Genomic DNA, 26,697 nt, shown 5'->3' with positions numbered 1-26,697 from the left:
ATCACATGTGAAATAAGGATGAGGGTATGGATGGAAGCATGTGCTTGAGCCTTTCTCTGGAAAGAGTATGAAAAGGTTTCTCATCAGATTCTTAAAGGAATGTGGACCTCAAGAAATGATCAATACATGTCTGCAATATTTGTATATTTCGTGTGGTCAATTTGTGTAGTTCATAACACCCTCAAGACTTTCATCTTTACTTGGCGTTACTATTTCCCTCACCCATAACACTTTCCTAATATTACACTTTGACCACGAACTGTGACAGTTCAATGAAGAGACTTATGCACAGGAAACTGCTAATCCTATAAGTGAGGATCACATTTTGTTCTGTGTTTTATTTAATGAAGTCCTTAAAAGGAACAGGCATAAATCTACCTATAATAAGACACCTGAAAAAGGCACTTGAAATGCTGGACAGAAAAGAGTGGGGATAGTTAAAGGCTGCACTTTGGGCGGCAGAATTAAAATGCAAAGAAATGGATAAAGGTCACAAAATAGGAAAACTATACTGGGAAGTACAGCTAGGTACTTCAGGAAGAAGACTGCATTATGAAAGAAATGAATTTTTTTTTTTTTGCCCTGCCGCGCAGCATGTGGGATCTTAGTTCCCTGATCAGGGATCGAACCCTCGCCCCCTACATTGGAAGCACGGAGTCTTAACCACTGGACAGCCAGGGAAGTCTGGAAAGAAATGAATTTTAATATGCATGTTAGAAAAATACATTAAAGCAGCAAAACACAAACTAAATGTGATTCCTAAATGATCTGCTGTAACTCAGGGGAACCTTGGTTCTGACTTGTCTCTTCAAGTTAGATAAGAAAACTGGTATCTTTAATTTGGAGCAGAAAAGGTTAAGGGCTGGAGAACTTCCATATAAGCTCAGGGAAGAGTTAGTATAGAGCAACAGTGCCCACGAGGGCCACAGCAGGTAGAACTCTTTGGCTGTTAGAGAAATTAAATAAGAGGAGTGGAATTTCCCAAGAAGGTCTATTTCAAGAGAACAGCTGTATGTCTGGCATACAGGACTCAACTAGATTAGAGGCTCCCATTCTGCAAGGAAGTTGTCACCAAGTCAAAATGAGAAGAAACGTAAGAGCGCCGCAGGCAGCTTTCCAGAAAGTTCACTTCATCCCACTTCTCCATCAGTGATGCTCCAGTCTGTCCCCACCAAGGTACTGAAGGTGACCTTGCTTACAAAAAGCTTTCCCATCCCCCACGTACTCTGCCAGCACTACCCGTTTCCGCTCTGCGCCTGATCAGCCCTCCACCCTCTCACTAAACGCAGGTTCTCGACCCCTCTATCCCCCTGAATGTCAGCAAAAGTCACCAGAGACCTGCTAATGGCCCGTCCACTGGCTTCTCCTCCGTCCTCATCTAAATGCCCTAAGGCACATGCAGCCCTAAATGAAGAAGAAAGTGCCTCTCTTAGGACTTCCCTGTGTACACTTCTACAGACACACCCTCATGGTTGACCAACGTCCTCACCAGAGGCCCACCTGGTAGGCCGTGAATTCTGAGATGTAGAGATTTATCTGAATGTACATGATATAGAATCTCAGAAGGGTACACAAGGCATTTTTTTTTTAAACAAATAAGGTAATGGAGGCCCAACTAGGAAAGGGTCTTGGAGGTATCACAGCCACAGCTGGAGGCCTCAGCGGGACCTTCAAGTCTCAGCCAGGACTCAGCCACCATTACTGCCTCTATTAGGGCTAAACGGCCTGGCAATGACCTTGAAAATGCTTCCCACTTCATTGTTCATAAAACTACTCTGATAATAGTTTCTGCTTTCTCTTCCCCTCACCCCGTTGGCTTTCTGCAACCTAGATGGCTCCCTTTTCTAACGGGCTCTTAAGGAGATGTATCGCAAGGCTGATGACCTTACCTCTTCCCAAACCATGTCTTCCTGGGATATAAAACCCAGTGATTCCTAAACTAAAGCCCACCTCTACCCTCCCACCCCTCAGGCACCAGATAAGAATTCCAACCCTCTTTATAATATATTCATCTGGTACCCTGATGGCAGTTCAAATTCAACATATCTAACACCAAGCTAACTCTTTTCCCCATTTTCAAAATCTCTTTCTTCTTCTGTCTTACCCACTTCATTCACCCACACGAGAAACATGTCCACTTCCCTCCCTACCTACTGCCATTCTCTTGTTTGCCCAAATAACAAATGCTATGACCACAGTAACATCAGCCACCACTGTTCACTGAATGTCTACTAGGGACCTGGCAGAGAGCACCCTGAAGTCACCCGCAAGTTGGACACTACCACCCATGTTTTATAGATCAATAAACCAAGTTCATAAAGATTAAATAACTTCTCCCTGGTCTAATTAAACAGGGCAGGTCAAACATGTGTGACCTTCACTCCCATCAAAAGACAGGAAAGGTCTAAAAAATGTACAAACCCGAAAAGGACAATAAGAGAGAACAACATGTTTTATAGATCAATAAACCAAGTTCATAAAGATTAAATAACTTCTCCCTGGTCTAATTAAACAGGGCAGGTCAAACATGTGTGACCTTCACTCCCATCAAAAGACAGGAAAGGTCTAAAAAATGTACAAACCCGAAAAGGACAATAAGAGAGAACAACTGTAGACGAGAGACAACAACAAAACCGAGAAGATGGAAAGCAAATAGTCCAGCAGTGACAAACTGAAGAGACAGGAATCCTAACTTGGCGAGAAGCAGCTGACGATGAGAAACCAGCCCCAGAGAGCACACAGACCCCAGAGGGCACGAGGCACTTCTCAACACTGACTAAGACAGGCTGGCCGGGCGGAAAGCACAAGGGCAGACCCCATGACACCTCCTCTGCACCCAGGGGCCCCTTTCCCCACCAGCAGACCCACTTCCTAATAAACTGTGTGCAGCAGAAGTTGGGGATGGAACACTCTGGACGATGAGGGAGGGGAGAGCAAGCGACAGTGCACGCAGGAAACCGGGCAGGGCAGGGTATGTGACATTTTGGAGGGCACCACAGAGGTCCTGGCCGTCCACAGGATGCCACACAACTGGCGCTCAAGGGAGTTCAGTCCCCACGTTAGCTCACACCACATTCCTTTCGATGACACCATATCTTTGCGAGGCGGGGTTTCTCAGGGCTAGTGTGATAAAATTCAGGTACTGTGCAAATATTAATGTGGAACAGGATACGAGGGTAGGAGCTGTTTGCTCCCAAAGAGCATTGCTGAAATTTTATTTAAGAGTACTGGAACTCATTCTAGAAAATGCTCTGCACTCACCAATATGTGGCCTTCGAGCAGCTCTTCTGTTCTGACTTCCAACTAAACCACATATGTATGTTCAGGTGTGTTCACCTAATCACTGCTCTGATTACACATGCAAGTGTGAAACTGCGCAGACCGGAGAGGTCGCCTAGACACACACTGCACCCCAGGGAGTTCTAACATTTGCGAACCTGTTAAATCATCTGAACACTCCCTATCTGTTAAAGTTCTACAGAGCACGTTCCAGAAACAGGAATCTGTAAGGCGTCTTTCACGCTTCTCTAACATTGATAACACAACCACTCTCATGAGAACAAACCTTCTGGAAACGACCTTGGCCTCTGTACCCCAAAACCTAATCCAGTTCACAAGAACCTGGAATGAAAACAGTTCACACTGACCCAGCAGCTCAGTTCACTGGCTACACTGCTCTGCTGTCCTTCACACGTGGATAATGAATGTGGCCACGGGATGAATGTAGAAAGTTGTTCCATACTGTTTCTCCATCCCCTTCAAACAACAGCAGACATTTGTAAGGCACCAGGCCTCGGACACAAGCGAAGCCTGTGTTCAGACTCCCCGAGATGAAATGAGCCGGTTCAGTGAAGCCAGCGTGAAGCTTCCATGGCCTGCTTCGCTTCTTTCTATATTTCTTACAGAACACATAGCCCGCTCTCCCGAGCCCACGCTGATCCAGCTATGACCTCGCCTACCTTCACTTAGATCTCATCTTCTCTGTGTTCATGACAAGCAGCAGCATCCTAAACCCTGTACTGGCCACGGTCAAAACCTAACAGAAAGTAATGCTGTACTGGCCAGGGTCAAAAACTAACAGAAAGTAATAGAAGAACCCAGAAGGTGGAAACACCCAGAGCTCAACTTCACTACACGTACAACACCAAGATTCACGCTGGGAAATGGAGATTTCTCCTCCTAGTTCTCTCCCGAGCGGGCACGCCCAGGATTTCTGGCAAGCTCTGGCCTCACCTCCCCAACCCAGGCTAGCCGGCCCCCCTCCACCTACACACCTGGGTCCCCGGCCTCCTTCCCTCAGGTACCCTGACCTTTCATCTGCATCACAGCTTTCCAAACTCGCTGAGGCGTTTTGTGAGTTCACCCCCTCAAAAAAAAAAAATCCTTAATAAATGTTCTGCTGATGACCTACTTAGTCACAGGCCCTATTTTCTTATCCTTGGTTTTGACTAACAAATTTATTACCTCTCTCTCTCTCTCTCTCTTCCATTTGGCTTATTTCCTCCTGCTACTTGACCAGCAAATTGCCTGAGGCAGAACTACAGGCACACCTCGCTTTATTGCACTTCACAGATATTGTGGGCTTTTATAAACTGAAGGCTTGTGGGAAACCCTGCCTGGAGCAAGTGTATCACCGCCATTTTCCAATAGCATTTGATCACTTCTTGTCTGTGTCACATTTTCATAATTCTTGAAATATTCTAAACTTTTTCATTATTATTATGTTTCCTATGGTGATCTGTGATCACTGATGTCAGTACTGCAAAAAGATTACAACTCACTGAAGACTCAGATGATGGTTAACATCTGTTAGCAATAAAGTATTTTTTAATTAAGGTACAAGCATTGTTTTTTTTAGGCATAATACTACTGCACATTTAATAGACGGGTACAGTATAAATGTAACTTTTGTAAGCACTGGGAAACCAAAAAATTTGTGTGACTCGCTTTATTGCGATGGTCTGGAACCAAATCCAAAATATCTCCGAGGTAGCCTGTACTTGGAAGCCAATTATTTGACGTCTTTACTTGGTGTCATGTATTCTCATAGACATACATTATAAAGTACAACCATCTCATTTTATGAAGAAAGAAATGTGGTGACCTAACCTGGCCAGAGTAGCAAGCCAACTGCAGATGCAGCAAGACTCCTCCGAGGCCAGTGGATGTTCTTCCTGCACCAATTCCTCTGGATCCTTCCCAGAATAAAACCCCTCCAGTAGTAACAGACCACACATCCCTTTGCTAGACGCCACGCGATAGCAATCATTTTTAGGTGTGTAATTTAGCATCCCCTCTACCCATAGCAGACAAAAACTGATAAGAGGCAGAGAAATCTATCCATTAGCAGTGAACAACACACTGTCCATCAGCACGAGTCAAAAAGCAAAGCTCCTCACAAAAGATGCCGTGTTGACTGCATGAATAACAGAATAACACTCTCACAGCAATTCCTAAACAGAGCCAACCCTTTTTTTTTGGCCGTGCTGCACGGCTTGCGGGATCTCAGTTCCCCAACCAGGGGCTGAACCCGGGCCACAGCAGTGAAAGCCCAGAATCCTAACCACTAGGCCACCAGGGAACTCCCAGAGCCAACCCTTTTGGACTCCTCTCACTCCCTCCCAAAGTTCACCTAAGAGTTCTATCTGCCACCAGAATGAAGCACTACATGGACTGAAGGGGCTAGTTTTAGGCATGGTGAAAACAGGCTGGAGATTGCAAGAGAAAAAATGCAAAATTCGATTTAAAAAAAATTTCATCGCTTACTTGTTCTTTTTTTTTTAATAAATTTATTTTTAATTTTTATTTTTGGCTCTGTTGGGTCTTTGTTGCTGTGCATGGGCTTTCTCTAGTTGCGGCGAGCGGGGGCTACTCTTCATTGCAGTGCACGGGCTTCTCACTGCAGTGGCTTCTCTTGTTGCGGAACACAGGCTCTAGGCGCATGGGCTTCAGTAGTTGTGGTGTGTGGGCTCTGTAGTTGTGGCACACAGGCTTTGTTGCTCCGCGGCATGTGGGATCTTCCCGGGCCAGGGATCGAACCTGTGTCCCCTGCATTGGCAGGCAGATTCTTAACCACTGCGCCACCAGGGAAGCCCCATATTTCTTGATTTCAATGATAAAATGCATGCAGAACTATTGTCTACTGAGGCTAATTCAAGGAAGAATTTTATGCTCAACAAGAATGGTTTCCCAATTTGTTTCTTGTAAATATTCACACGTGGTCAACTGACAAAACTATCGAAAACACATCAACCTTATAAATTAGGAGCTTAGGATTAACATACACACACTAATATATATGTAAAATAGATAACCAACAAGGACCTACTGTACTGCACAGGGAACTCTACTCAATATTCTGTAATAACCTATATGGGAAATGAATCTGAAAAAGAATGAATATACGTATATGTATAACTGAATCACTTTGCTGTACACCTGAAACTAACACAACGTTGTAAATCAACTATACTCCAATAAAATTTAAAAGAAAAACACATCAACCTTTCCCCATTTCACCTAAGTCCACCCACAGTAAATGCTATGACACAGGTACCTATGTGCTGGTGTGCAGCTGTTTTTTTTTTTTTATTTTTAACAAATTTATTTATTTATTTATTTATGGCTGCATTGGGTCTTCGTTGCTGTGCACGGGCTTCCTCTAGTTGCGGCGAGCGGGGCCTACTCTTTGTTGAGGTGCGGGGGCCTCTCATTGCATTGGCTTCTCTTGTTACGGAGCACGGGCTCTAGGTGCACGGGCTTCAGCAGTTGTGGCACGCGGGCTCAGTAGTTGTGGCGCACGGGCTTCACTGCTCCGCGGCATGTGGGATCTTCCCGGACCAGGGCTCAAACCCGTGTCCCCTGCACTGGCAGGCAGATTCTTAACCACTGCGTCACCAGGGAAGTCCCAGCTGTTTGGTTTAAAGACACCTGGCCCATGACCTTGGCTGGGCAATAAATTTTGTTCTAGGACAAAGTTAGAACGTGATCTCATGACTGTGATTAGACTGTAAGCTTCGGGGAGGTGGGGACTCCCCACTGCCCTTCATATCACCAGCACCTTTATATCAGCAACCGACGGGCTACTCAGAAAATGTTTGTTGACAAGTGGAATAATACAGAAATCAAATTCCCTAAGTCTACTTCAAGGGCTCTGAGTGACTCTCAAGTTCTGACACTTTTGCCTTCGGAAAAAAAAGGGGGGGGGGAGGGATTTCCCTGGTGGTCCAGTGGCTAAGACTCCACACTCCTGATGCAGGGGGCCCGGGTTCGATCCCTGGTCAGGGAACTAGATCCCAAGTGCCGCAACTAAGACCCGGCACAGTCAAATAAATAAATATTTAAAAAAAGGGCGGGGGGAGATTCTGTTATCAGAAATTTTTTGCTCAATCTTTCAAATGAATGAATATGCCCCTTAGTCAAGGGAAATCTCTTCAAGTTCTCAAATCCTCCCCACCCGCTGCTCTTTCTTAAAATGAGGAGGAGGTACCCTAAATAGGAACCACCATCGCATCTGAAGAACTACAGAAGCGCTGGCTGTGAGCTCTGGAGTTACACAGACTGAGGTCAAGCAGGGCTTCTCAACCTGGGCGCGAGTGACATTCTGGGCCAGACAACTGTCCGCCGTGGGGAGCGGGCCCGAGTACTGTAGGATGCGGAGCGGCATCCCTGGTCTCCACCCAGTAGGCGCCTGCAGCACTCCCTCTCACGTGTGAACCAAAACTGCCTGCAGACACTGTCAAATACCCCCGCCCCCGCTGAGAACCACCACTCCACACTCACACAGGCCTGCTGTGAATCCCGGCTCTGCCCCCTCACCACCCGTGCCCGTGGGAATCAGACCTACCCCTCCCACGCCCCAGCAAATTCTTCATCTTTAAAATGGAGCTAATACCACAGAAATGCTGTGAGAAGTAAAGGAAATGAGGTACTTACAGGATTTACATGCACAGAACACCCAGTGCTGGAGTGGCAGCCCAAGAAATGGTAAGAAATGAGGGTAGGCTAAGAGTTCGTCTCTAGAACCAAAGGAACTTATGGGCAGGCCTCCAGGGTACCACAGTCTAGATGGAAGAAGTGGCTGAGGAAGAAAGAAATGAAAATAGGAGAGGCTGGGCAAGAGGGAAGAGCACTGACGTATTTCCTCAGCCTCCAAGAACCCGGCCTGCAGTCAAGGCCAACAACGTTCTACTTAGTTTTCCTCCGTCTAGTCTAACCTCACAAACGATAAACCCAAAATATCCCCCACTCACAAAACTCTCCAAAGTAAATAAGTCAGCAAGCCAGAAACTTTTTAGTACAAACGAGGAATTTACAACGTCCACACAAAAATACTGAAAGCGCCAGACGGCCACAGCAGATGCAGAGAGTAGGAGACAAGCAGTGAAGACAACTTCAACCTAAGCTTCTAAAAGAGAAATACAGAACAGTCTTCTTAAAAGTCCCTGGCTGCAGAACACCGAGCTTCCGGCATCTCTTCAGTTTTGTTCCACCCAGCGGTTTTGAGATTACGGGCAATTTAGGGATTTTCCACTACAATGATGCCAGAGAAAGACAAACCCGGAAGAAAAAAATTTTTAATTGATTTTTTTAAAGGGAACCAAAATCTATTGATTTTTATCAGGCCTCCGAAATCCTACAAAAAGCGCGTGGTCACGTGACAGTTTGGAAACTAGCAGAAAAGTCATTCCTCAAAAGAACCCCGGTCACGGGATGTGTCAGCATTTGAAAAGAAAAAAACCACCACCCAAAAACCAACTGATACCTCCACAACTACTTGGTCAGCACTAAAAATTTTCACCTTGCCTCCCTACATACTAAGCTGGAAGAAAGAGAGGAACACGATTCCGAAACCCTAGCGAGAGTCTGAATCCGGTAACACCCCACACGTCCCAACTGGTCTTCCGAGTGGCCCCAACACCTTAGCAAATATCCACCTGGGAAGCAGGTCAGAGGTCGCCAATATCAAATCGCGCGCGCCTCTGCTTTCTCTCCATGAGTCATGCGGGAGTGCGCTGGGTTGGCGCGCCTGGGTGGGTTTCTCCGTGTGGCCCTGTGTGTCTCCCCGGGGGTTGGTGTGGATGTGTCCCTCTCCCTGGGTGTTTGGGTATGTGTCACCAGGTATCGATGGATCTCCTTCCCCGTGTGTGTGTCTCCAGGATGTCTGGGCGTCTCTGTCTTCGGGCGTGTGTCTCTCTCCCCGGGTGCGCGACCCCATCCTTCCACCTGCGTCGGTCAGCAGGAGGCAGGGGGCAACAAGCCGCCCCGCCACCCCGGGGCGGGACAGTGACCCGCACGGGCCGCGCGCGCCTCCCGCCCCAGCTGCCCGAGGCCCAGGCCGCACACGCGGCCCGCGAGCTCCTCTCAGACCCTAAAGCCCGCGCAGCCCGCCTAGGCCCCCGCCCGGCCCCGAGGGGAGTCGGCGCCCCGCTCACCTCGCGGCCACACGGAGGAAGCCCGGGAGCTCCGGGCCGGCCCGTCCGGGTGCAGTGAGGAAAGAGAGAGGGTCGAGGACCCGGCGGGCAGCAAACGCCCGCGGCACTGCCCGGGTCCGACTACAGCTGCTCCCGTCCAGCACCGAGGGAACAACATGGCGACGGGGCGGGGCCGGGGAAAAGAGGGCGGGGCCTCGCCGGCGGGAGCCCTGAGAAGGCGGGGCGGGGCCTGGTCGGGGGGCCCGGGGGAGGCGGGGCCTCGAGGTCGCCTTCGCCCAGCCCTCACCCACTCCGTGCCTGTCAGTTCTAGCTAAATCCCGGGTTTTCTTCCGGTCGGCTATTCCTCTGGTCCTACGGCTGCGTTTCCGCGAGAGAGAGCACGAAATAATAGTTATCTTTAAAGGTTGACGTAAAGTGGAAATAAACAGATCGCAAAAGCACAATCACAGGATGCTGTGATTACGTTGAGAAATGAATATGCAAGTAGACAAACGAGTAGATGAAAAATGAGAACAGCTGTGATACTGTGAAATAACAGGATTTTTGATTAAATTTTTTAAATTTCCTTGCGCTTGTTAAAAATTGTACTGCCTCTGTCCTCTCTAAATAAAAAGCAGTAGTGGGAAACGGGGGTACTGAGGAAACTTCTTAATTCCTCACTTTAAATATGGAGTTCAGCGCACGGGTCTTCCGATACAGGCTCCTGGAGACCAAAGAGGGATTTTTAGTCCCTCTAAATATATTTTGCAGGGCAGATTTAGTTTGTTTTCCAAGAGAAGGATCTCACTTTTATTATTTCCTGGGCCCACAATCATTAACCTCTGGCTCTTTAGGGAGTCATTTTCAGGTAATGAATCTAATTTAAGACTTTTCATTCAGTACTAGAACGGTTCTATTTGAGAGAGTCTGTCACAAGTATCAATATAAAAGACAATTTTAGAATACTTGTGAAAGTGGGACATGTAATAAAGACTGAGTTCTAGTCTGAGCTTAAATGAATTTTTCTTTTATAGAAAAAAAAATCTTAGGGACTTCCCTGGTGGTCCAGTGGGTAAGACTGGGCACTCCCAATGCAGGGGGCCCGGGTTCCATCCCTGGCGGGGGAACTAGATCCCACATGCATGCCGCAACTAAGAAGTCCGCATGCTGCAACTAAGAAGCCCACGTGCTGCAACTAAGACCTGGTGCAGCCAAAATAAATAAATTAATTAAAGTAAAAAAAAATCTTATCCATACAGGTTATTTCCCCAAGGAAATATGAGTAAAGGCTTATAAAATACAACTCTATTGACAATAGGGAGGAGGAAGAGATATTCATTATCTTATTTTAAAACATAATTAAAACTACACAACAAAACAAACATATAAGAACATTAGAGTTAATTTTCCAAAAGAAAATAAAAATACGTAGTGTCAGATACATTGGACTAAATTGCAACAAGCATTCCATAGGGTCACTAAGGAAATGGTACCTGAAAATCATGTGTCATAATCATAGACAAGGAGTGACGGGGTAAGGGTTTATCTCTGTAACCGCTAATACCAACCAGCTATTAACAGGTGCACTTACGAAATTACTGTATCTTGCCTTGAGAAATCTAAGAGTTTTCGAAAAAGGGCCCTAAGAAGGTCCTACAAGTGATTCTTAGGCTGTTCCAAAATGTGAGTGAGGCATATAAACATATCTGAGTGTAGCCATAGTCAGCACCTGAAGAAAGAATTGCAGAAAGCTCCTTCTTCTGAAATAACTCTTATTTGGACACTAGCCAGCTGACTCTTAAGAATACTTGTATATTTCGGTCTCTTCCACCATCCACTTTTTCTTTTTTTTTAGTTTACTTATTTTATTTATTTTTGGCTGCATTGGGTCTTCATTGCTGTGCGCGAGCTTTCTCTAATTGCGGCGAGCGGGGGCTACTCTTTGTTGCGGTGCGTGGGCTTCTCATTGCGGTGGCTTCTCCTGTTGTGGAGCACGGGCTCTAGGCACACGGGCTTCAGTAGTTGTGGCTCGCGGGCTCTAGGGCGCAGGCTCAGTAGTTGTGGCGCACGGGCTTAGTTGCTCCACGGCATGTGGGATCTTCCCAGACCAGGGATCGAACTCACGTCCCCTGCATTGGCAGGCGGATTCTTTCTTTCTTTCTTTATTTTTAAATTTTTATTTATTTATTTATTTATTTAAATATGGCTGTGTTGGGTCTTCGTTTCTGTGCGAGGGCTTTCTCTAGTTGCGGCAAGTGGGGGCCACTCTTCATCACGGTGCGCGGGCCTCTCACTATCGCGGCCTCTCTTGTTGCTGAGCACAGGCTCCAGACGCGCAGGCTCAGTAATTGTGGCTCACGGGCCTAGTTGCTCCGCGGCATGTGGGATCTTCCCAGACCAGGGCTCGAACCCATGTCCCCTGCATTAGCAGGCAGATTCTCAACCACTGCGCCACCAGGGAAGCCCCCACCATCCACTTCTTTACCTAATCGATTTGACAGTGCAAGAGTAGGGTGGGTGGAAAGATCTTTCCCTGAAGGGCAAGTTTGGGGCATTTCTGCTGTTGGATATGTGTGGCTGGCAAGCTGACACAAGTTAGACAGATGGTCTCTATCGCTCTTGCTCCATGAACTTGTTTACTGACGAAAAACATTGAAGAACTGACCTATTTTGGCTCCCTTCATCTAATTAGGGTTTTTGCCTTTATATTCTGTAAACATCTAGTGCATCACTCAAGGAGGAAAAAGAGATCAAGGTTGCTGGGCATTAATGATTCCTTTCCTTAAATAACACCTACTCATTACTATGAGCACTGGGAGTTAATACTCCATTTCAAGCTGGAGTCTGAAAGAAATCACGTCTGGTATCTCTGATAAAAAGCTACAAGTAAGTGGGCCCCAGATTCAGGTATCATAAATATTGATTATAATTAAACTGACTGTGGACTTCTTAAACTCCACGCTTCCACTGCAGGGGGTGCGGGTTTGATCCCTGGTCCCCTGGTCGGGGAACTGAGATCCCACATGGCCCGTGGCGTGGCCAGAAAAAAAGAAAGAAAATTAAATTGATTATACTTTTCACATACAGGGAAAAAACACAGAACTCAATGGTCGGCAATTTCACCATTAAATGACATATCTAAATAATCAGAAACGTGGACTCTCAGGCATTGAGACTACAGCGGGTAGACAAGACACTGGAGGAATTCAGGGGTGTCCGCAGGCACCCTCCCGCATTTTTGCTTCTATCCACCAGCTGTGTTTATATCATATGACCTTACGTTGCTGAATAAATTGGATTCAGTCCCTTTCCTAAGAGAGCTCAGAAGAGTGGAGGAGACATTCAATAAGCAACTACATAAATGTGCAGTTATAAATTGGATTAAGGGCCTTGAAGGAAATAAACAAGGTGCAGCTGGTGGGAATACAGGGTGATGGGAGCAGAGAAGGCATGAGCGAGGAGGTAACTCATGATGAGCAAGTGGCAGTGGGCAGGGCTGGTGCAGGTTGAGGGCACAGCAGTTCACCAAGAACCTAGCATGTAGCTGCACTCAAATTCTAAATACAGATGCAAACTATTACAAAATCTTCATCACTGATGGAGAAACTGAAATTATAATGGTTTCTCTAGCCATAACTAAATCTAATGTGCTCCCTTAAAAATAATAAGTACATGCGGAACAGTGCTGCTCTCTCTTTACCACACTCTAAACATAGCTTAACCTGGGTAATTACAGAGGGCAGAATGAAGCAGGCATTAACCTTCAGGAATGAAGTGGGGAATTTGATCCCTTACCTGATTTCCTGATGAATGTGAGTCATAAACTGAACTTCACCTTCAAAGGCAGTAGGAGGAAAATCCCAGGCACACCACGGTTACAATATGTAAATAGTATGTTTGTGTGTGTTTGTATGGGTGTTTGTGCACATGAGTGTTTATTAAAAAAAAAATAAAAGAATGGAAAGGAAGTAGGAAAATCAAAACAGCTGAATTGTTAGGGGAGTAGAAATCTGGGTAATTTTTATTGAAATTTTGAATCCCATGTTACAATATGCTTTTGAGCAATAAGTGGAAATTTTTTAATGAAGCAATTTTAAGCAACCTTTAGAAATACTTTCTATGACATTCAAATGTAATCTTTGCCTTAGGCTACAATGGTAAGGGCCAGACAAAAATCCAGTTATCTTAGCAACTCGTTCCTTCAGACAGAAGCCCTTCCAAATCCACAGACGCATATAAAAGTTTGAGCCGCTCCTAGAACTCAGGACAGTAAAGCAGAACTGTGCTCTTCCCACTTCCCCACTCCCATACGTCTGAGTACCCAATGCCCATCAACAGCTTTCTTGACCTTTTCAGTGTAAAAGCTGAGACCACTATTGTGCTCACATAAGCAACTTCTTTCCTCTCACCTCCTCCTGTCAGTGCCATCCACATAGGCATAAATAATCCATGCCGGTTCAGGCTGCTGGCCACAGCTGTAGCTAGGCTCAGCCTAAACTCAATCCCTGATTGGATTAAAGTGATAAATCCCTCACACTACCTGCCTAATGAAGGACCGGGGGAACTCTCAATGGCGAAAGATATTATCTAGAGCATTTACGTTTCATTTATACACAATGCACAGCATGCAACAAAAAAATATTAGACATGCCAAGAAGCAGCAAAAAGTGACTCATAGTCAAGAGAAAACAAAACAATAGAATTGAATATGTTATGACAATTTAAACGTATCTCAGGAATGCAAGGGTGGTTTAACATTAACAGTTTGAAAGAGGGAAAAAACATACAATCAAATCAACAGACGAAGGAAAAAATACATTCAATAAAATTCAACAACCATTCGTGATAATCTCAGCAAACCAGGAATAAAAGGGAAGTTTCTTAACCTCATAAAGAATATCTACTGAAAACCTATACCAAACATCATTCATTCTTAATAGTTAAAATCTGTAAGTATGCCCTTTAAAGCAGGGAAAAGATAAGTATGGCTCTTCAACATTGCACTGGAGGTCTTAGCACACAGAAATAAAAGAACAAGTATCATGATTGCAAAGGGAGAAACAAAACTGTGTTAAACACAGATGATATGCTTAGAAAATGCAAAGGACTCTATAGAAAACTTATCATTCAAAGAGTTTAACAAGTTGTCTTGCTGTAGACTGAAAGTGTGTATCCCCCCCAAAACTCATACGTTGAAATCCTAACCACCAATGTGATACTCTGGCCAATCAGATACTCTCTTTGAAGATCTGAGTCTTGGGAAAGCAACACGGAGATGCTGGAACAGCTCAGAGTTCATTCTGGCATGGGCAGTGGTGGCCCCTGGTACCCAGTGACCACAGATAATGGCAGTGGTGATGATGCCAGTGGCAGGACCTAGTACCCAGCAGTGACAGCATCTCAATTAAGCCATTCATGATCTGGATTCTTGCTTTCCTGCCCACTGTCCAAACTCAAGCTCCAGCCTTGCCTCTAAGAGCTAGCCAGCATCTCCCCAAGAAACTCCTTTTCTAAGTTACAAGGAGTGGATGTCTTTATTTGCAACTATTGGGTTGGCCAAAAAGTTCGTTCGGGTTTTCCGTACGCTGTTAACACTCTCTTAACACTTTTGGATCAGCCAGCTTAGGCTAAGCCATGCAGTGGTAGAAAAAATGACCCCTCCTCAAATCTCCGTGGCTTACAAAAACAAGATTTAGTCCTTACCTTAATGTCCATTATGGGTCAGCTGTGGTTCCGTTCCATGTCATCACCCCTCTGGACCCAAACTGATGAACCTGAGCTAGCGGAGCAGCCTCTGTCTGATATACTGCAGGTCTCACTGGCTGAAAGAAGAGAGATCAAAGTAATACCCCTGCTGGCTCCCAAAGCTTCCACGCAGAAGCGATGTTCATCATTTCCACCCATGTCATTGGCTAAAAAGCATGTCACACACTGGGGTGTACAATCCTTCCAAAGGGAGGGGCACTGCAAGTCACATGGCAAATCTGATCTGAGGGGTGTGGTGTTCTAGAACTGGCCCACTGGGAGGGTCACCAAATATTTGAACAGTAACACAATATAACACAGCTCTTACAACTCAGGGCTTTGTTTTATTAATTTGGTAAGTTTCAAATTGCATAACATCAATGAAATAAATTTAGTTTGAATAAGTTCCTTTTCTGGAGATTGGGTTTGAAACATGAACAATAGTTAACATTTGATCTAGTTTATTAAAGTTGGATGCGGGCTTCCAAAGTGTGGGGTGGAACATGCAGAAAAGAAACACATTTGAACACAAGCTGAAATTCCGCTCTAAGTAAAAACCTATTTTACAAAGTTTCATTAAGCATCTACCATGCCCAGAGTTAGCCTCTGGGCTTTGAGGGATATAAATACAACTAAGAACTTGATGGACAATTCAAGGGGAAAAAACATGTCCACAAATAATATAAGGCAATGATAAAATAAAGATAGAATAGAGAAAAATTCATAGGATTAGCTAAGTGTGAAATCCCCCAGCCTAGAGATATAATGTAATTGTGTGAGGAAGGGACTACTTTACAACAAGGGACACAATTCAAATGCACAGTAATTTTATACCACACGGTATGTGTGTTTAGATGGAGACGTGCAGGGGAGGAGAGACTGATCCAATATGTTGCTAAGAATTCCTAGCTTTAGTCCTTACAACGGTTATAGTGATGACATTTGATTGAACTCATCTTTGTCAACTAAACTAAGAAACTAGGGGAAAATATCCAAATTTCCGTTTTCTTAAAGAAAAAGAATTTTATGACCTTTACCTTATAAATAAGAGGGGTTTTTTTTTTGCTTTCAGAATGTCAAGTTTGGGCCGCTTAAAGGAGCTCCAGTGACAGGCACGAACCGCGGCTATCAGCGCGGACCCCAGAAACGGGCATGGGACGCTAAGGCTGCTACTGCTGCCACCAAGAAGCCTGTGTGCGAGCACAGGTCACTCTCCACACCGCCCCTACCGGGAGCCTGTGCAGCCCGCCACTGCCGGGGTCCCCTGATCCAGGGACAACTTCCCAGGGAGAACGCACGGCGCGCCTCAGGCTGGTGCAACATCACAACGCCTCTGACGCCGCAGGCTCGCCCCGCCTCCTCCGTACCGCTCCCTCCCCCCCCCCCCCCCCCCCCCCGGCCTGAGTGAGCCACAGCCCCCGCCCGAAGCAGCTGCTCCTTTAACCCCGTCCTGTCTGAGCAAAGAACAGACGGCCTCAGGCGACCTACAGGCAGAGGCGGGGCCACATCCAAAGCTGAACCCCAGGAGCTGTGTGAACAAAGAAGAGAAAGGGAAATCTCTCCCAGCAGCCTCAGGAGCAGCGGATTAAATCTCCACAATCAACTTCATGTACCTGCATCTGTGGAATACCTGAATAGACAACGAATCCTCCCAAATTGAGGAGGTGGACTTTGGGAGCAAAGATATATATATTTTTTCCCCTTTTTCTCTCTTTGTGAGTGTGTATGTGTATGCTTCTGTGTGTGATTTTGTCTGTATAGCTTTGCTTTTACCATTTGTCCTAGGGTTCTGTCTGTCCGGTTTTTCTTTGTTTTTTTTTAGTATAGTTTTTAGTGCTTGTTATCATTGGTGGATTTGTTTCTTGGTTTGGTTGCTCTCTCTTTCTTTTTTTTTTTATTACTTAAAAAATTTTTTTAATAATTACTTTTTATTTTAATAACTTTATTTTATCTTCTTCTTTCTTTCTTTTTTTTCTCCCGTTTATTCTGAGCCGTGTGGAGGACAGGCTCTTGGTGCTCCAGCCAGGCATCAGGGCTGTGCCTCAGAGGTGGGAGAGCCAAGTTCAGGACACTGGTCCACAAGAGACCTCCCAGCTCCACGTGATACCAAACGGCAAAAATCTCCCAGAGATCTCCATCTCAACATCAAGACCCAGCTCCACTCAATGACCAGCAAGCTACAGTGCTGGACACCCTATGCCAAACAACCAGCAAGACAGGAACACAACGCCACCCATTAGCACAGAGGCTGCCTAAAATCATAATAAGGCCACAGACACCCCAAAACACACCACCAGACGTGGACCTGCCCACCAGAAAGACAAGATCCAGCCTCATCCACCAGAACTCAGGCACTAGTTCCCTCCACCAGGAAGCCTACACAACCCACTGAACCAACCTTAGCCACTGGGGGCAGACACTAGAAACAAGGGAAACTATGAACCTGCAGCCTGTGAAAAGGAGACCCCAAACACAGTAAGTTAAGCAAAATGAGAAGACAGAGAAACACACAGCAGATGAAGGAGCAAGGTAAAAACCCACCAGACCTAACAAATGAAGAGGAAACAGGCAGTCTACCTAAAATAGAATTCAGAATAATGATAGTAAAGATGATCCAAAATCTTGGAAATAGACTGGAGAAAATAAAAGAAACGTTTAACAAGGACCTAGAAGAACTAAAGACCAAACAAACAGTGATGAACAACACAATAGATGAAATTAAAAATTCTCTAGAAGGGATCAATAGCAGAATAACTAAGGCAGAAGAAGAACGGATAAGTGACCTGGAAGATAAAAGAGTGGAAATAACTACTGCAGAGCAGAATAAAGAAAAGGGAATGAAAAGAACTGAGGACAGTCTCAGAGACCTGTGGGACAACATTAAACACACCAACATTCGAATTATAGGGGTCCCAGAAGAAGAAGAGAAAAAGAAAGGGACTGAGAAAATATTTGAAGAGATTATAGTTGAAAACTTCCCTAATATGGGAAAGGAAATAGTTAATCAAGTCCAGGAAGCACAGAGAGTCTCAAACAGGATAAATCCAAGGAGAAACACGCCAAGACACATATTAATCAAACTATCAAAAATTAAATACAAAGAACAAATATTAAAAGCAGCAAGGGAAAAACAACAAATAACACATAAGGGAATCCCCATAAGGTTAACAGCTGATCTTTCAGCAGAAACTCTGCAAGCCAGAAGGGAGTGGCAGGACATATTTAAAGTGATGAAGGGGAAAAACCTACAACCAAGATTACTGTACCCAGCAAGGATCTCATTCAGATTTGATGGAGAAATTAAAATCTTTACAAGCAAGCAAAAGCTAAGAGAATTCAGCACCACCAAACCAGCGTTACAACAAATGCTAAAGGAACTTCTCTAGGCAGGAAACACAAGAGAAGGAAAGGACCTACAAAAACAAACCCAAAACAATTAAGAAAATGGTAATAGGAACATACATATCAATAATTACCTTAAATATAAATGGATTAAATGCTCCAACCAAAAGACATAGACTGGCTGAATGGATACAACAACAAGACCCATATATATGCTGTCTACAAGAGACCCACTTCAGACGTAGGGACACATACAGACTGAAAGTGAGGGGATGGAAAAAGATATTCCATGCAAATGGAAATCAAAAGAAAGCTGGAGTAGCAATTCTCATATCAGACAAAATAGACTTTAAAACAAAGACTATTACAAGAGACAAAGAAGGACACTACATAATGATCAAGGGATCAATCCAAGAAGAAGATATAACAATTGTAAATATTTATGCACCCAACATAGGAGCACCTCAATACACAAGGCAAACGCTAACCGTCACAAAAAGGGAAATCGACAGTAACACAATCATAGTAGGGGACTTTGACACCCCACTTTCACCAATGGACAGATCATCCAAAATGAAAATAAGTAAGGAAACACAAGCTATAAATGATACATTAAACAAGATGGATTTAACTGATATTTATAGGACATTCCATCCAAAAACAACAGAATACACTTTCTTCTCAAGTGCTCATGGAACATTCTCCAGGACAGATCATATCTTGGGCCACAAGTCAAGCTTTGGTAAATTTAAGAAAACTGAAATCGTATCAGGTATCTTTTCCAACCACAACGCTATGAGACTAGATATCAATTACAGGAAAAAATCTGTACAAAATACAAACACATGGAGGCTAAACAATACACTACTTAATAACCAAGAGATCACTGAAGAAATCAAAGAGGAAATCAAAAAATACCTAGAAACAAATGACAACGAAAACACGACAACCCAAAACCTATGGGATGCAGCAAAAGCAGTTCTAAGAGGGAAGTTAATAGCAATACAATCCTACCTTAAGAAACAAGAAACACCTCAAATAAACAACCTAACCTTACACCTAAAGCAATTAGAGAAAGAAGAACAAAAAACCCCCAAAGTTAGAAGAAAGAAAGAAATCATAAATATCAGATCAGAAATAAATGAAAAAGAAATGAAGGAAACAATAGCAAAGATCAATAAAACTAAAAGCTGGTTCTTTGAGAAGATAAACAAAATTTATAAACCATTAGCCAGACTCACCAAGGAAAAAAGGGAGAAGACTCAACTCAGTAGAATTAGAAATGAAAAAGGAGAAGTAACAACTGACACTGCAGAAACAAAGGATCATGAGAGATTACTACAAGCAACTCTATGCCAAGAAAATGGACAACTTGGAAGAAATGGACAAATTCTTAGAAATGCACAACCTTCCGAGACTGAACCAGGAAGAAATAGAAAATATGAACAGACCAATCACAAACACTGAAATTGAAACTGTGATTAAAAATCTTCCAACAAACAAAAGCCCAGGACCAGATGGCTTCATAGGCGAATTCTATCAAACATTTAGAGAAGCGCTAACACCTATCCTTCTCAAACTCTTCCAAAATATAGCAGAGGGAGGAACACTCCCAAACTCATTCTACAAGGCCACCATCACCCTGATACCAAAACCAGACAAAGATGTCACAAAAAAAGAAAATTACAGGCCAATATCCCTGATGAGCATAGATGCGAAAATCCTCAACAAAATACTAGCAAACAGAATTCAACAGCACATTAAAAGGATCATACACCATGATCAAGTGGGGTTTATTCCAGGAATGCAAGGATTCTTCAATATACACAAATCAATCAATGTGATACACCATATTAACAAAATGAAGGAGAAAAACCAATTCAACACCCATTTATGATAAAAACCCTCCAGAAAGTAGGCACAGAGGGAACATTCCTCAACATAATAAAGGCCATATATGACAAACCCACAGCCAACATTGTCCTCAATGGTGAAAAACTGAAACCATTTCCACTAAGATCAGGAACAAGACAAGGTTGCCCACTCCCACCACTATTATTCAACATAGTTTTGGAAGTTCTAGCCACAGCAATCAGAGAAGAAAAAGAAATAAAAGGAATCCAAATCGGAAAAGAAGAAGTAAAGCTGTCACTGTTTGCAGATGACATGATACTATACATAGAGAATCCTAAAGATGCTACCAGAAAACTCCTAGAGCTAATCAATGAATTTGGTAAGGTAGCAGGATACGAAATTCATGCACAGAAATCTCTTGCATTCCTATACACTAATGATGAAAAATCTGAAAGTGAAATTAAGAAAACACTCCCATTTACCACTGCAACAAAAAGAATAAAATATCTAGGAATAAACCTACCTAAGGAGACAAAAGACCTGTATGCAGAAAATCATAAGACACTGATGAAAGAAATTAAAGATGATACAAACAGATGGAGAGATATACCATGTTCCTGGATTGGAAGAATCAACATTGTGAAAATGACTATACTACCCAAAGCAATCTACAGATTCAGTGCAATCCCTATCAAACTACCACTGGCAGTCTTCACAGAACTAGAACAAAAAATTTCACAATTTTTATGGAAACACAAAAGACCCCGACTAGCCAAAGCAATCTTGAGAAAGAAAAATGGAGCTGGAGGAATCAGGCTCCCTCACTTCAGACTATACTACAAAGCTACAGTAATCAAGACAGTATGGTACTGGCACAGAAACAGAAACATAGATCAACGGAACAGGATAGAAAGCTCAGAGATAAACCCACACACATATGGTCACCTTATCTTTGGTAAAGGAGGCAAGCATATACAGTGGAGAAAAGACAGCCTCTTCAATAAGTGGTGCTAGGAAAACTGGACAGCTACATGTAAAAGAATGAAATTAGAACACTCCCTAACACCATACACAAAAATAAACTCAAAATGGATTAAAGACCTAAATGTAAGGCCAGACCCTATCAAACTCTTAGAGGAAAACATAGGCAGAACACTCTATGACATAAATCACAGCAAGATCCTTTTTGACCCAGCTCCTAGAGAAATGGAAATAAAAACACAAATAAACAAATGGGACCTAATGAAACTTAAAAGCTTTTGCACAGCAAAGGAAACCATAAACAAGACGAAAAGACAACCCTCAGAATGGGAGAAAATATTTGCAAATGAAGCAACGGACAAAGGATTACTCTCCAATATTTACAAGCAGCTCATGAAGCTCAATAGCAAAAAAACAAACAGCCCAATCCAAAAATGGGCAGAAGACCTAAACAGACATTTCTCCAAAGAAGATATACAGATTGCCAACAAACACGTGAAGGAATGCTAAACATCATTAATTATTAGAGAAATGCAAATCAAAACTACAATGAGATATCATCTCACACCGGTCAGAATGGCCATCATCCAAAAATCTAGAAACAATAAATGCTGGAGATTGTGTGGAGAAAAGGGAACTCTCTTGCACTGTTGGTGGGAATGTAAATTGATACAGCCACTATGGAGAACAGTATGGAGGTTCCTTAAAAAACTAAACATAGAACTACCATACGACCCAGCAATCCCACTACGGGGCACATACCCTGAGCAAATCATAATTCAAAAAGAGTCACGTACCACAATGTTCATTGCAGCTCTATTTACAATAGCCAGGACATGGAAGCAACCTAAGTGTCCATCAACAGATGAATGGATAAAGAAGATGTGGCACATATATACAATGGAATATTACTCAGCCATAAAAAGAAATGAAATTGAGTTATTTGTAGTGAGGTGGATGGACCTAGAGTCTGTCATACAGAGTGAAGTAAGTCAGAAAGAGAAAAACAAATACTGTATGCTAACACATATATATGGAATCTAAAAAACAAAACAAAAAAAATGGTCAAGAAGAACCTAGGGGCAAGATGGGAATAAAGATGCAGACCTACTAGAGAATGGACTTGAGGATATGGGAAGGGGGAAGGGTAAGCTGGGACGAAGTGAGAGAGTGGCATGGACATATATACACTACCCAATGTCAAATAGATAGCTAGTGGGAAGCAGCCGCATAGCACAGGGAGGTCAGCTCGGTGCCTCGTGACCACCTAGAGGGGTGGGATAGGGAGGGTGGGAGGGAGACGCTAGAGGGAGGGGATATGGGGATATGGGGATATATGTATATGTATAACTGATTCACTTTGTTATAAAGCAGAAACTAACTCACCATTGTAAAGCAATTATACTCCAATAAAGATGTTAAAAAAAAAAATGTCAAGTTTGGCATGTGGTTAACCCAAAACAACTACTGACACAAAAGTCTGAAGAAGTGTAATTGTGACAGATGTAAATGCTAAATTATTTATGTAAATTCAGTTAAAGCTGCATTTTAAATAAAGGTCAGTACAGTTCCTTTGGTTAGTAAATTAGTTTACTTCTTGAGTTTTCAAAAAACCACTCATGTGAACGAAGCCAGACACAACAGACCACATATTACATGATTCCATTTATAGGAAATGCCCAGGATAGGCAAATCCATAGAGACGGAGTGTAGATGAGTAGTTGCCCAGGGCTGGAGGGAGGGGGAATGAGGAGGGACTGCTAATGGGTACAGGGTTCCTTTTGGGGGTGATGAAAATGTTCTGAAATTAGATAATGGTGATGGTTGTACAACTTCTGAAAACACTAAAAACCACTGAATTGTAACAAAAAATAAACACACATAAGATTAAAAAAAACTCTTAAGTTGCAAATAGGGTATTTATATATGATTTGGGGATGATTATTTTCAAAGAGCCACTTTTAAAATTACTGAGATACAGCCAAGTACAGCCTGTAATGCATAGATAATTAAGTTAAAACAACAAGGAAATCACCAAGCAACTCTTTAAATTCCATTCCTTATCAAATATTTGTAGGGTCTTCTGGCAAGTAAAACAGTGAACAAACAGAATTTTGTTTTTGATCTCCTTTTCCTTATTTATTTCTGGTGACAATGCTATGGAACATGAAAATGGAAAATGCTAAATAAAGGGAAAGGTTATAAGACAACTGGACAATTGTACGCTAGTTTGAGCACGTGGCCTAATACTTGATGGTATATCTGATGCCCACTCAAAGACACTACATGGGGAAGAAAAGCTCGAAAATATTCCGGGAAAAAAAATGTTCTCTTTTCCAATTCTCCATTCACTCCACTCTGAAATTGTTTTGCCTATTGTAAACTACAATCACCCCCTCTAAACTTGTTTTTAATCCTTCGTTTAAATGTACGTATGTATTGATAGGTTATATTCCTGGCTCTTCTGGTTTTCTTAAGCACATAACTTCAACAAATATTTGTTGAGGGCTTTCTATGTGCCAGAAACTTTCCTAGGGGCTGGGGATAAGTTGTGAACCAAAAAGGCAAAAATCCCTGACCCCCATGGAGTGTACAATTTAGTTGGGGGGAGGGGGGAAGCAGACAATAAACCATATAAATAAGCAAGGCATTGTATTTAAATGGTGAATAAGCTCTACGGAAAAAAAAAATCAGAAAGGGTGCTAGGAAACGTAATAAACAGCCAGGGAAACTTCACTGCCCAAGATGACATTTGACCTAGGGCTTGAGAAAGGTTGGTTAAGTTGTTGGAAATTTGGAGTAAGAGTATTCCAGGCAGAAGCAACAGCTCATGCAAAGGTCCTGTGGCAGGCATGTGCCTGGCACAGTCAAGGACTAGCAAGGAGGCCAGTGTGACTGAGTGCAGGACGCAGCAAGGAGGGAAGTGGTAGTTGAGTTGGGAAAGTTAGGAAAAAGTCGAGGAAAGGTAGCAGAGGGGCCAGATAGGTAAGGCTTTAAAGACTTTGCCTTTCTCTTGGAGCCAGGAACCAACAGAGAGTTTTGGGTGGAAGGGTGACATGATTTGATGTGCACATTTCCCAGCATCACTCTGGCTGTTGTACTGGAAATATACCTAGGGGACAAGAGTGGCAGTCAGGCAACCACTTAGCAAGGTACTGTGGTCATCCAAGTGGGGGATGATGCTGGCTGAGATGCAGGATGGTGGCAGAGAACATAATGTGGTCAGATTCTGGATATTTTTAACAGCTTTAATGAAGTATAATTTACATACAACAAAATTCACTCATTTTAAGTGCACAGTTCAATGATTGCTAGAGAGTTTGTGCAGCCATCACCACAGTCCAATTGCAGAACATTTCCATCGCCCCGGTTGGATCCCTTGTGCCCACTGGCAGACAATTCCCAGTCCCACTCCCAGCCCCCGGCCACTACTCATCTATTTTCTATCTCTATGGATTTGCCTATTCTGGACAGTTCATATAAATGGACTCAGAGAAAGTGTGGTCTTTTGTGACTGGCTTTTTTCACTTAGGAAATGTTTCGAAAGTGCATCCTTGCTACAGCGTGTATCAGTACTTCATTCCTTTGTATTACTGAACAGTATTTCTTTGAATGGATAGACCGTATTTTGTTTATCCATTCACCAGTTGATGGACATTTGGGTTGTTTCCACTTTTTTGACTATTACGAATTATACTGCTATGAATATTTACATACAAGTCTTTGTGTGGATGTATGTTTTTATTTCTCTTGGATATATACCAAGGTGTGGAATTGCTGGGTCGTGTAGTAAATTTTTGTGTAACTTCTTAAGAAACTGCCGAGCTATTTTCCAAAGTGGCTGCACCATTTTACATTCCAACCAGCAGTGCACAAAGCTTCCAATTTCTCCACATCCTCGCCAACACTTGTTATTTTCTGACTCTTTTTATCATAGCCATCCTAGTGGGTATGAAGTGGTATCTTGTGCTGGTTTTGATTTGCATTTCCCTGATGACTAATGACGTTGGGCATCTTTTCCTGTGCTTATTGGCCATCCCTGTATCTTATTTCATCTTCTTTGGTGAAGTGTCTATTCAAATCTTTCGCCCATTTTTAAGTTGGGCTTCTGGATATATATTTGGAATGTAGCCAATAGGATTTGTTGACTGCTTGGAAGTTCGATGTGAGAGAAAGAAAGGTATCAATCCTGCATGCCTCCAAGGTTTTTAGCTCAAGTTATGCAAGTATGGAGTTGCCGTTAAGTGGACGAGCAGTACTGGAGAGAGGATCAGAAGCTTGATTTTAAACATGTTAAGGGTGAGATGCTTATTAGACATCCAAGTAGACTTTTCAAGTAGGCTGTTAGACTTATGGGCCTGGAATTCAGAGGAGAGATGCTAGCCTGAAGATAAGGAAGGGAAGTCATCAGCATAAATGCTACAGAAAGCCATGGAACTAGATAAGTCAACAAAGGAATGAGTGTAGATATCCAAGGTGTCCAAGGACTAAATTCTGGACACTCCAAAATTAAGAGGTCAGGAAAATAACAAGGAAGCAGCAAATAATATTGAGATGGAGTGGCCAGTTAGAGGGAAAACCAGAGAAAGCACAACCTACTGCAAGCCACATGGAAAAAGGTGTTCTCAAGAAGGAAGCCAGTGTGTCAACTGCTGCTGATAGGTTTCAGGGCTGAGAATTGTCCCTTGGATTTAGCAACATGGAGGGTGGAGGTGGCTGGTAACCGAGACAAGTGGAAAGTCCAGTGCTGGCTAGGAACTCAGGCATTTCATCCAAAGATATAAGCAGGAAGGCAGAGTTCATAGGCCCAGTTCCTGAGGATGAGTCAGCATTTCACAAGCAGTAACATGCACTAGAATCACTGAGAGCTTTGTGAAGAGATAGATTTGGAGTCAATAGGTCCGGGATGGGGCCCCCGTTTTCTGTATTTGCTCCCAGGTGATGCTGATGCCACTGATGCCTGGGCCACACTGTGAGGAGCAAGGGTCTAGGGCTGATTTTATCTGCTGTTTCTTTTCTGAGTGCAGATCTAACCAGAGACATAAATGGCAACTGCTCTGGGTTGATTCTACATGATTTGCTATGTTCCAGGGGCTTGACGTCATTGATAGTGTAGCTCGAATCTGTGGCTTGAGAAACGGAAGAAAAAGGCGGCGCAATGATTGTGGATGGAAGCTTTAGCCCTGTTTGTTGTGTGACTGAAAGAGGGAGGGGCTTCTATGCAGAAATGCAGAGGCCAGGGCCCAGCACACTGCCTGGATAGAGGCCACTGCCTGCTGGATGGCTGTCAGTATGAACTGGCAGGGCGCCTCCCAGAAGGCCCCTTTGAGGAAGCCTGCCAGTATTTCTCGATAATATGTAT

General features: G+C 43.5%; 1 protein-coding gene across 5 annotated transcripts in view; it reads right to left on the bottom strand.

Annotated features, from left to right (window-relative positions):
• Positions 1-26,697, bottom strand: part of RAB9A (RAB9A, member RAS oncogene family) — a 53,783-nt gene that overhangs the window by 11,510 nt on the left and 15,576 nt on the right. For 2 of the 5 annotated variants that reach the window (XM_059910630.1, XM_059910631.1), the window contains exon 3: positions 15,117-15,235. The gene's annotated coding sequence lies outside the window, so the exon portion shown is untranslated. Of the gene's footprint in view, positions 1-7,935; positions 8,092-9,434; positions 9,599-15,116; positions 15,236-26,697 lie in introns of those variants that run through there. The other 3 variants (XM_059910628.1, XM_059910629.1, XM_059910632.1) reach the window with 2 other exon arrangements.

The sequence above is a fragment of the Balaenoptera ricei genome, chromosome X (genome assembly GCF_028023285.1).
Source record: "Balaenoptera ricei isolate mBalRic1 chromosome X, mBalRic1.hap2, whole genome shotgun sequence".
NCBI classification, from domain to species: Eukaryota; Metazoa; Chordata; class Mammalia; order Artiodactyla; family Balaenopteridae; genus Balaenoptera; species Balaenoptera ricei.
The sequence above is the reverse complement of the archived record's forward strand: the minus strand, read 5'-3'. Positions and strand labels throughout refer to the sequence as shown.